The 11,842-nt window shown below is 38.9% G+C and overlaps 1 non-coding gene across 1 annotated transcript; it reads right to left on the bottom strand.

The window, feature by feature from the left end:
• Positions 1–10,430: 10,430 nt before the first annotated feature.
• On the bottom strand, positions 10,431–10,538 carry LOC148578819 (small nucleolar RNA R71). Its single transcript, XR_015903363.1, has one exon. It is a non-coding gene; the product is annotated as a small nucleolar RNA R71 (small nucleolar RNA).
• Between the last annotated feature and the right edge of the window lie 1,304 nt (positions 10,539–11,842).

The following is an 11,842-nucleotide window of genomic DNA, read 5'->3' as shown; positions in this document are numbered from 1 at the left end:
GTGACCAATGAAGTCATGCAAGTCCAACTTAGGACTTTAAACCATAGTGCTTGATGGGAGACACCCCACCATGGTAACATTTTTCCAATTTTATCTTTTATTTATAGCTTTTTGAATTATTTACTTTCTTGTGTATGATGATTAGTATAGGTTTGATTTGATGATTTTGAGTTGAATAAGTTGAATTGCTTGTGGATTATGAACTTGTGCTTCTTTGAATGATTTAGGGTTTGTATGTTGATATGCTAAGGGTAGGTACCTTAATTTTGAAAAGAAAAATTTTTGTGAAACAAGGCATCTGTGCGCGCGCACCATGCTATGCGTGCGCACAAAACTGCATTTTTTGCCACCTATGCGGCCGCACAAGCCTGTGCATTTGCACACTCCTTGAAATGCCCTCTGGTCGCAGTACCAGCATAGCCTGTGCGTGCGCACTGCTCTATTTTCTGAGACCTGTGCGTGCACACCGCTATGTGCGTACGCACGCATTCCCCTTCTTGCGTTATCTGTGCGGCCGCACAGACGTGTGCGTCCGCACACCAATTGGAAACCCCTCTGGTGGGAGCATGGGAACGGCCTGTGCGCATGAACAACCTCCCCATCTTTGGCTTTGTGCGTGCGCACGGACTTGTGTGCAGACAGACACATGATTCTGCCCTCAAGCAACCTCTCTTTGAAAAAAAAAGAGAGACAGACCTTTTTGTGCGCGCGCACGCCTTTGTGCGCCCACACGCCTTAGTGCAACCCCTCTGCTGGGAGCGACCACACGCTCTGTGTGCTCGCATCCCTCTCCTTTTCGTGTCTTGTGTGTACGCACCAGCTAAGTGCGTTCGCACTCCTCTAATTGTTGCTTTCTGTGCGTGGGCACAGGCTTCTATGCGCCCGTACACAACTCGTTTTGGGCGTTAACAGGGCAACCTGCCCTGTTGAGAGGCAGCTCTCTTCTTTTCTTCTTTTCTTTATTGCTGCTTTCTCTCTTCTCTGTCCAGCCTTCGACGACCCTTCCGCCGGTCACCGCCACCATCAGCCCACCACTGGCAACCCTTTTACCTCTTTCTCTTTCTCTCACTTCTCTTTTCTTTCTTTCTCTCTTTCCCTTCTCCTTTCCTTCTTCACCACCGGTGAGTTCTCTCCTCCGGTGCTTTTTTTGGCGAATCCAACCACCGTGAGCTCACAGTGGCTATAACAAGTGCCATTGTTCCTCCTTAATTTTTGTTCTCTTCAACCTTTATACCTCAGGTTCTTGTTTTTCTTTTCTTTTTATTTTAATTTTTGCAATTTTTTTCATTTTCTTTTCTGTTGCTTAGATTAAATTTATTGCTTTCTTTGTCTTTCTTTGTATTGAAAACTGTTGATGCTTGATTGTTGGGGTTGATTATGATCAAATTTGAGCTTAATTGTGATGAACTTGCACATTACATACCACATGTTCGATGAAATGCCTCAACGAACATTTTGTTTGATTCATATGACTTGGCCATCATATGCTTTCAATTTTTCTTTTGTTAGGCATATTGTATGAACCGTGCAACTTCAATTGTGAATTTTGATGTTGATCAAATTATTTTATCAATGCATTTCATTGCTTGTATGCTTTAAGCTCAACCACCCACATCTTCCAAGACTTGTGTACTTTGTTAATGGGTGATTTTAGTTGCAAGTGCATTGTGTTTGTGGAATCTAAGTTTCATCGTTCATCTTGGAATTTCAATTGGGTAACCACTTTACAAATGTTCAACTTTTGCCGATGTCTTGATCGGACATCTTTTGGCTTTGAATTAAGAACGTTGTACATGTGATTACCTCTTCTTGAGGATGAACAATTGACATTTCCTCTTTGAGTGAATGATTATTGTTTTGTACAACCTTTTTGTCAAGGAACTTTAATGCTAACAACTTCAATGACCATTCCATTCAAAGAATTCAAAGGAATCATATTGTGCTTGCTTGAAGTTGCTTTCATTTCTATGCTTTACATTTGCAACTTAAGCACTTAATTGTGAAGCGTCGAGTTGCCTAAAAGTGTGATTGCCATTGTGTCCAGCGCCGGTGTGTGTGTTCCAACCACGCGCACCATTGGAATATACACACCGCCTTTCTTGTGAATCACACTATTTTCAAGCTTCCAATTAAGAATTTAGTTTTCTTTACTTTATTAGTGCTTCCTCATTGATATTAATTTATTGTTGTCCTACGATCTTGAAATCTTTTGTTTTCTTTTTAGGATGTGGAAGAAAGGTAAAGCCCCGATTACGCCACCGGTTGTGCAACCTACAACTAGTCCACCTCGGTCATTCTTCATAGATCGCCCGAGTGAAAACCCAACTGCCTTGGTTAACCAAAGAGCCGACTTCCAATATGAAAGAATTGAGAAACGGACAATCCATTGGGAGCGAACGCTAAAGGTTCCAAGCAAATACAAGGCGGTCATCCATGAACAGATTGCCTCACTTCATTGGGAATTTCTTGAGAAGGACCCAATTGAAGTTAATGAATCCATGGTGAGGGAATTTTATGCCAACTACCAAGCTTGGGAAGCGGAGTCAGTATTCCTCTGGGGAAAAAGGTTGGACACTTCCAACCAAGCTCTAGAAGCTCTTCTGAAGATCCCCCACATTCCACCTGAGAAGGATGATTATTCAAGGATCAAAGCGAATGTGTTCAAGGAGAGGATGTCTTTGGCTCCTATTCTTAAGAGAATTGGCCGTCCCAGTGCTTCATGGGAGTTTAGCAAAGGGAGGAAATTTGTTCCCGCAACTATATCTTACTCCGATTTAAATGCCGAAGCTCGTATATGGCATCATATTGTGGTGGACTACATCATTCCCTGCACCCATTCTACCCATGTCAGATTTAGAACTGCTTTGCTACTTTGGGCTATTATGGAAGGAAAGAATATAGCCATTATACATTTGATGCGCAAGTCGATTTGGAAACTCATTGAGAAAAAAAAGATTAACATCCCTTTTCCATCGATGGTGATGTGCGTGGCAAAGGCAGCGGGGGTAGAGAGGCAACAAACGAACATCATGTTCGAGATTCCTAGAGGAAACAAATTCATATTGAGGGGGGATTTGAAAGAATCATCAAAGAAAACACCCTCAAAGAGTAAAGCACCCACAGCACCACCATCAAGTCTACCAACTTCATCAACTCCTTTACCGATTCTCGGATCTCTTTCGAACTTGTACCAAGACATCTTGGACGATATCTACCACATGGGGCTTCTAGAGAGCAAGTGTTTCGAGTGTATAGATGCAAAACTAGAAGGAAGAGACCCCATCCGAACTCCTGAGGATTCATCCAAGCTAGTTGGGGAGGAGCAAGATGAAGGCGACCAACCCACTTCTTAGACCACCAGCTGAAGGTGGACCCCCAAGGCTCTCATTCTCCTAGATTATAAGTATGCACGGAGGACAGTGCACAAACTAAGTGTGGGGGAGGATCGATGATTTCAAAAGGGGGTAAAATTTTTCTTTTCAAAGCACTTTGCAATGTTTCTTTTATGTCTTTTCCTTCATTTTGAGTAGTTTTATTTCTATTTCATCTTGTTTGACTAGTTTGTAAATATTTCTTTAATATTCATGGTAGTTAATATTTGCATGTTGTATGATAGAATGAATAAGTGTGGTGAAACACCAAATAATTTCCATGAAATCTTTTCTAGGGCGTGCCATTGATTAAATTGAAGGAAATTTTGTGTTTGCCAACTTGCTTGGAGTAATTTGTTTGTAGAACATAGAAAAGAGCTAGAATAACATACCTTGTGAGATTTGAGCTCTAATAGATGGTTGCATTTTTCAACCATAATGTTTTTTCTCATGTGATTATACTCCTTTTTGATTGTGATCATTGATTTCCATGATTCTTTATGTCCTGTATTTGTGTTTGGATTCATTTAGCATGATTAAGGCCATCTTTGATATTAAACTCACTAACCTATATGGCCAACCCTTGCATTCACCTTTGTGAACTCCTTTGAGCCTGCAAATCCCCTTTTGTTCTGATGTTAAGCACATTACTCCCCTTAAGCGAAAAACCATTGATGTCCCTGAATTACTCTTTGATTAGCTTGGGTGGATTAGTGTGTATATTCTAAGTGTAGGGGAATTTTGGGAAACATGGGTGATAGAGGCATGAACTCATTGAGGAAAATTTTTTGGCAATTAGGTAATGCTCATGCATTTCATTAATTAAGACATGTGCATCTATAGTTCAATTTCAAAAAAAAAAAAACTTGTGCATAGTAAAGTATGAAATAAAAGAGTTAAATAAAGGATGCATATGCCATATTTTGAAAAGAAAATGCATGAGTGAGGTGAGAGAAAAAAAAATGGGTGGATAGGTTGTATTGTTATGTGTACATAGGTGATATAGGATTAGGTGGACACTCAAGCTAATCAAAGAACTAATTCTTTAAGTCCACTTGACCATATTCATCCTATCTGAACCCTAGCCCCATTACATCCCTCCAAAGACCTCATGCTATTTGTTATTCATGCATCAAATACTAGTTGATTGTTAGATGACTTGCAAATCTGTGAAAAGCATGATAAAAGGAGAATTGAGTTGTTAAACCCTAAACACTGAGCGAATTGAGTGAACACACATCCGGTGAGGGGTTTAATCGCTCAATTCTATGTTCTCACGTCCCATATTGTATCTTCTTGCAAGTTGTTTGATTAGATAGTTTTGAAAATTTCAATTCAATTCTTTGGGTATTGATCTTCGTGCATGAACTCTTTGTGTTGGCCCTAAAGCTTTCTTGTGATGGATTGGAATTTCATGGTTTGTTTCTACCAACTCTTAGCATAGTACATATTGGTAAATATCTTTAGGATAGTTGCATGCATTTAAGTAGAGTATAGAATAAGTCGTTTTCCCTTTCATCAATCTCCTTTGAATGTGTTTAGCATGAGGACATGCTAGTGTTTAAGTGTGGGAGAATTGATGAATCCATATTTGATGATAATTTTTGGTTGGAATTGAATGGATTTCATCGTATAAACTTGCACTTATTCCTTTGAATAGCATACTTTTGAACTTTCCTCCTAATTTGTGCTTGATTATGAAAACATGCTCTTTTGTGCCTAATTTAGCCTATTTTATTCCATTTGCCTTCCATTCGATGCCTTGATGTTGTTTGTGAGTGATTTCAAATGTATAAGGTAGGAATGGCTTGGAGAAAATGAAAGAAGAGCATGCAAAGTGGAGGAAGCATGAAGAATCAAAGGAGATGAGTACAGAGACGTGTGCGTACGTACAGACATGCGTGCGTACGCACAACCATCAAATCAGAGCCACGTGTGCATGTGGACCACTTCGATCGCGTCGCGCGGTCATTCAGAGTATCGCCTAGTGTGCGTGCGCACAACTATTTGTGCATATGCACAGGAAGAGATTTTCGCAAAGTGTGTGGACGCACAAGTCTGTGCATACACACAGGTGTCCGCACATGCATTCATTAAAAAGGCACGTGACTCGCGATTTTGGTGGATTGGAGGCCTATTTCTGAAGCCATTTAGCTCATATTGAAGGAAAAATGAGGACAATAACATAGCATATCATTAGGGTAGTCTAGGAGTAGTGGTAGGAAGCTTTAGTATAGTTTTTCTTTAACTTTTTTATCATCTCTATTAGGGTTTATATTAGGGTTTTATATTCAAGTGCCATTTCCATTTTTGATCTTGGATTTTGCTAGCTTCCATTGTAAGTATCTCTTTGTTATTACTCTTTATAGTTATATTGTTCTTACTCTTTCTTATAATTCAAGTTATAGTTCAATTTTCCTTCTCTTTTGCAGTTTCAATTTCTTGTTGATGAATTTGATGTTTGATATTTGTTTCATGCTTTCTTGTGTTATTCTTGTTGATTGAGATCATTTGTTGCTTTTAATTTCAAGCATTTTCTCATTTTTCCCATGTTTAATGTTTTTGCCCACCAAATGTTTGACAAAATATCAACCATGGTTTTAGGCTTAAATTTCTAGCTCTTGGCTTGGGGAAAGTGAGCAATTGGGTTCCTAGAGTTGGAATGTCCAATATTTAGTGTCAATTCTTGGATTGTTAATTGTTCTTGTTCCCACTAATGCTAATTTGTTGCCAAGGCAATTAGCAAGCAATTTAGGATTTGTAGGTTAAGAACACTTATGCTCATTTAACTTACTCTCCGATGTGAGGGTTGATCAAGTGACTAATCCATTATAATTGTCATAGTTGTGGTTCCAAGAAGGAAAGGACCCTTAGCTCACTCCAAGTCAAGACCCTTCTTTATGCTTTCAATCTTTTATACACACCAATGTTAATCTCTTTTATACTTTACTTGTTTATAGTGCATAGTCGGTTCTTTAATTTCTTCACTAATTAGTTCAATCATTATAATTTTGCATGTTCTTTTATTACTTTATACGTTCATCTCTTTATTGAAAACCTCCTGATCACTATAACCGGAATTGCACACTTATTGATCCCAAGTGTCCTTGGGAGACGACTGATGAGCGGATAATTTATACGCTTTTTGGCATTGTTTTTAATATGCTTTTAGTATGTTTTAGTTAGTTTTTATTATATTTTTATTAGTTTTTATTTAAAATTCACTTTTCTGGACTTTACTATGAGTTTGTGTGTTTTTCTGTGATTTCAGGTATTTTCTGGCTGAAATTGAGGGACCTGAGCAAAAATCTGATTCAGAGGCTGAAAAGGGCTGCAGATGCTGTTGGATTCTAACGTCCCTGCACTCGAAGTGGATTTTCTGGAGCTACAGAAGCCCAATTGGCGCGCTCTCAATTGCGTTAGAAAGTAGACATCCAAGGCTTTCCAGCAATATATAATAGTCTATACTTTGCCTGAGATTTGATGGCCCAAACAGGCGTTCCAAGTAAGCTTCAGAATTCCCGGCGTTAAACGCCGGAACTGGCACAAAAGTGGGAGTTAAACGCCCAAACTGGCACAAAAGCTGGCGTTTAACTCCAAGAAAAGTCTCTACACATGGAAGCTTCAATGCTCAGCCCAAGCACACACCAAGTGGGCCCGGAAGTGGATTTTTACGTCATTTACTCATTTCTGTAAACCCTAGGCTACTAGTTCTCTATAAATAGGACCTTTTTGCTATTGTATTTGGGGGAATCTTTCAATCTTCGGATCATCTTTTGATCTTGTTTTTATGATTGAACCCTCTTTGGGAGGCTGGCCATTCGGCCATGCCTAGACCTTGTTCTTATGTATTTTCAACGGTAGAGTTTCTACACACCATAGATTAAGGTGTGGAGCTCTGCTGTACCTCGAGTATTAATGCAATTACTATTGTTCTTCCATTCAATTCAGCTTATTCTTGTTCTAAGATATCACTTGTTCCTCAACTTGATGAATGTGATGATCCGTGACACTCATCATCATTCTCACCTATGAACGTGTGCCTGACAACCACCTCCATTCTACCTTAGATTGAGTGGATATCTCTTGGATCCCTTAATCGGAATCTTCGTGGTATAAGCTAGAATCCATTGGCGGCCATTCTTGAGAATCCGGAAGGTCTAAACCTCGTCTGTGGTATTCTGAGTAGGATTCAGGGATTGAATGACTGTGACGAGCTTCAAACTCGCGATTGTGGGGCGTTAGTGACAGACGCAAAAGAATCACTGGATTCTATTCTGACATGATCGAGAACCGACAGATGAATAGCCGTGCTGTGACAGAGCGCGTTGAACATTTTCACTGAGAGGACGGGACTGTAGCCATTGACAACGGTGATGCCTAACATACAGGTTGCCATGGAAAGGAGTAAGAAGGATTGGATGAAGACAGTAGGAAAGCAGAGAGACAGAAGGGACCAAGCATCTCTATACGCTTATCTGAAATTCTCACCAATGAATTACGTAAGTATCTCTATCTTTATTTTATGTTTTATTTATCTTTTAATCATTAATCCTCCATAACCATTTGAATCCGCCTAACTGAGATTTACAAGATGACCATAGCTTGCTTCATACCAACAATCTCCGTGGGATCGACCCTTACTCGCGTAAGGTTTATTACTTGGACGACCCAGTGCACTTGCTGGTTAGTTGTGCGAAGTTGTGATAAAGAGTTGAGATTGCAATTGAGCGTACCATGTTGATGGCGCCATTGATGATCACAATTTCGTGCACCAAGTTTTTGGCACCGTTGCCGGGGATTGTTTGAGTTTGGACAACTGACGGTTCATCTTATTGCTTAGATTAGGTAATTTTATTTTATGTTTAAGCTTTTTACTTTTCGAAAATTTTTCAAAAATACAAAAAAATATTTGTATTTTATTCTTCAGAGTTTTTAAGAAGGGATTCTAGAGTTTCATGATGATTGTTGAAGTATGGCTGGCTGTGAAGCCATGTCTAATCTTTTGGACCGAGGTTTCAACTTATCATCACAAGAGCTTGTTGATTTCTATCAATTTTGCTGTTGTGAGCAATGATCTGCTAAAGCTTGGCTGGCCATTGGCCATGTCTAGTGTTTTGGACCGGAGCTTTCACTGAAAGCTTGGTTGGCTGTGAAGCCATGTCTAATTCCTGGACCAGAGTCTTAGACTAGCATTGCAATGATTCTTGGAATTCTCATTAAGAATTTTGAACCCTTGTTTTTCTTTTCCACTCAATTTTCGAAAAAGCACAAAAAATTTATAAAATCTTAAAATCAAAAATATTTTTATGTTTCTTGTTTGAGTCTAGTGTCTAATTTTAAGTTTGGTGTCAATTGCATGTCTTTATTCTTCTAATTTTCGAAAATTACATGCATTATGTTCTTCATTGATCTTCAAGTTGTTCTTGATGATTTCCTTGCTCTGATCTTTAAATTCTCTTGTCTTGAGTGTTTTGTTGTTTCTCATATGCATTCTCAATTTGTTAGTGTCAATAGTATACAAACTTCTAAGTTTGGTGTCTTGCATGCATTGTTTATTTGATTTTAGTTGCATTTTGATTATTCCTCATCATTAAAAATTCAAAATTTTTTTTAATTTCTGTCTTTTCAAGTCAATAATACAGAAAATTGAAGATTCAGAACATGCAGCAGAGGAATTACACAGAAAAAGCTGGGCATTCAAAACGCCCAGTGAAGAAGGAAAACTGGCGTTTAAACGCCAGCCAGGGTACCTGGCTGGGCGTTTAACGCCCAAAAGGGTAGCATTTTGGGCGTTAAATGCCATAATGGATACCATTCTGGGCGTTTAACGCCAGGATGATACAAGAGGGAAGATTTTGTTTTTAATTCAAATTTTTTTTTCAAGTTTTCATAATTTTTCAAAATCAAATCTTTTTCAAACCATATCTTTTCAATCATATATTTTCAAAATCAATTTCTTTCCATTCTCAAAAATACTTGCCTACAATTAATGATTTGATTCAACATTTCAAGTATGTTGCCTTTTCTGTTAAGAAAGGTTTAATGTTTGAATCATATCCTTTAAATTTCTTGCTAGCCAAGTCATTAATTTTAAAAATCAAATCTTTTTAAATTGTTTCTCAATCATATCTTTTTAAAACCATAACTCTTCAATCATATCTTCTTAATCACATCTTTTTCCAAATAATTTTCAATCTTTTTTATTTCTAATTTCAAAATCTTTTTTCAAAAATCACTTTATTTCTTTCCCAACTTTAATTTTCAAAAATCATTCTTCAATTTTTCAAAATTTCTTCAAAATCTTTTAATTCATTTTCGAAAATTCTTCCCCTCTTCTCAAATCCTTCTATTTAAGGACTAACACTCCTCCACTATCAACAATTCGAACTCTATCTCTCTTGATAAGTTCGAATTCTTCTTATTCTACCTCCTCCTTCTATTCTTATTTTCCTCTGACATCTCAAAGAATCTCTATACTGTGACATAGAGAATTCCATATTTTCTTGTTCTCTTCTCTTTCATATGAGCAGGAGCAAAGGCAAAAGCATTCTTGTTGAGGCTGACCCTGAACCTGAAAGGACCTTGAAGCGAAAGCTAAGAGAAGCTAAAGCACTACTCTCTGTAGAGGACCTAACAGAAATCTTCAAACAAGAAGAAGACATGGCAGCCGAAAATAACAATAATGCAAGGAAGGTGCTGGGTGACTTTACTGCACCTACTCCCGACTTCTATGGGAGAAGCATCTCTATCCTTGCCATTGGAGCAAACAACTTTGAGCTTAAGCCTCAATTAGTTTCTCTAATGCAACATAATTGCAAGTTCCATGGACTTCCATTGGAAGATCCTCATCAGTTTTTAGCTGAATTCTTGCAAATCTGTGACACTGTCAAGACCAATGGAGTTGACCCTGAGGTCTACAGACTTATGCTATTCCCTTTTGCTGTAAGAGACAGAGCTAGGATATGGTTGGGCTCACAACATAAAGAAAGCCTGAACTCTTGGGAAAAGCTAGTCAATGCCTTCTTGGCAAAGTTCTTTCCACCTCAAAAATTGAGTAAGCTTAGAGTGGAAGTCCAAACCTTCAGACAGAAGGAAGGTGAATCCCTCTATGAAGCTTGGGAAAGATACAAATAATTGATCAGAAAGTGTCCTTCTAACATGCTTTCTGAATGGAGCATCATAGGTATCTTCTATGATGGTCTGTCTGAACTGTCCAAGATGTCATTGGACAGCTCTGCTGGAGGATCTCTTCATCTGAAGAAGACGCCTGCAGAAGCTCAAGAACTCATTGAAATGGTTGCAAATAACCAATTCATGTACACTTCTGAAAGGAATCCTGTGATCAATGGGACGAATCAGAAGAAAAGAGTTCTTGAGATTGATACTCTGAATGCCATATTGGCTCAGAATAAAATATTGACTCAGCAAGTCAATATGATTTCTCAAAGTATGTCTGGAATGCAAGCTGCACCAGGCAGTACTAAGGACGCTTCATCTGAAGAAGAAGCTTATGATCCTGAGAACCCATCAATGGAAGAGGTGAATTACATGGGAGAACCCTATGGAAACACCTATAATCCTTCATGGAGAAATCATCCAAATCTCTCATGGAAGGATCAACAGAGATCTCAACAAGGTTTCAACAACAATAATGGTGGAAGAAACAGGTTTAGCAATGGCAAGCCTTTTCCATCATCTTCTCAGCAACAGACAGAGAATTCTAAGCAGAGCCACTCTGACTTAGCAACCATGGTCTTTGATCTAATCAAAACCACTCAAAGTTTCATGACTGAAACAAAGTCCTCCATTAGAAACTTGGAGGCACAAGTGGGTCAGCTGAGTGAGAAAGTTACTGAACTCCCTCCTAGTACTCTTTCAAGCAATACAGAAGAGAATCCAAAAGGAGAGTGTAAGGCCATCAACATGGCTGAATTTGGAGAGGAGGAAGAGGCAGTGATCGCCACTGAGGAAGACCTCAATGGACATCCACTGGCCTCCAATAAGTTCCCTAATGAGGAACCATGGGAATCTGAGGCTCACACTGAGACCATAGATATTCCATTGGATTTACTTCTGCCATTCATGAGCTCTGATGAGTATTCTTCCTCTGAAGAGGACGAAGATGTCACTGAAGAGTAAGTTGCTAAGTACCTTGGAGTAATCATGAAGCTAAATGACAAGTTATTTGGTAATGAGACTTGGGAGGACGAACCCCCTTTGCTCACCAAAGAACTGAATGACTTGACTAGGCAGATATTACCTCAAAAGAGACAGGACCCTGGGAAGTTCTCAATACCTTGTACATTAGGCACCATGACCTTCGAGAAGGCTCTGTGTGACCTAGGGTCAAGCATAAACCTCATGCCTCTCTCTGTAATGGAGAAGCTAGGGATCTTTGAGGTACAAGCTGCAAGAATCTCACTAGAGATGGCAGACAATTCAAGAAAACAAGCTTATGGACTTGTAGA

The sequence above is a fragment of the Arachis ipaensis genome, chromosome B1 (assembly GCF_059453495.1).
Source record: "Arachis ipaensis isolate K30076 ecotype BB chromosome B1, ASM5945349v1, whole genome shotgun sequence".
Classification (NCBI taxonomy): Eukaryota; Viridiplantae; Streptophyta; class Magnoliopsida; order Fabales; family Fabaceae; genus Arachis; species Arachis ipaensis.
This window is presented reverse-complemented; position numbering and strand designations above follow the sequence as displayed.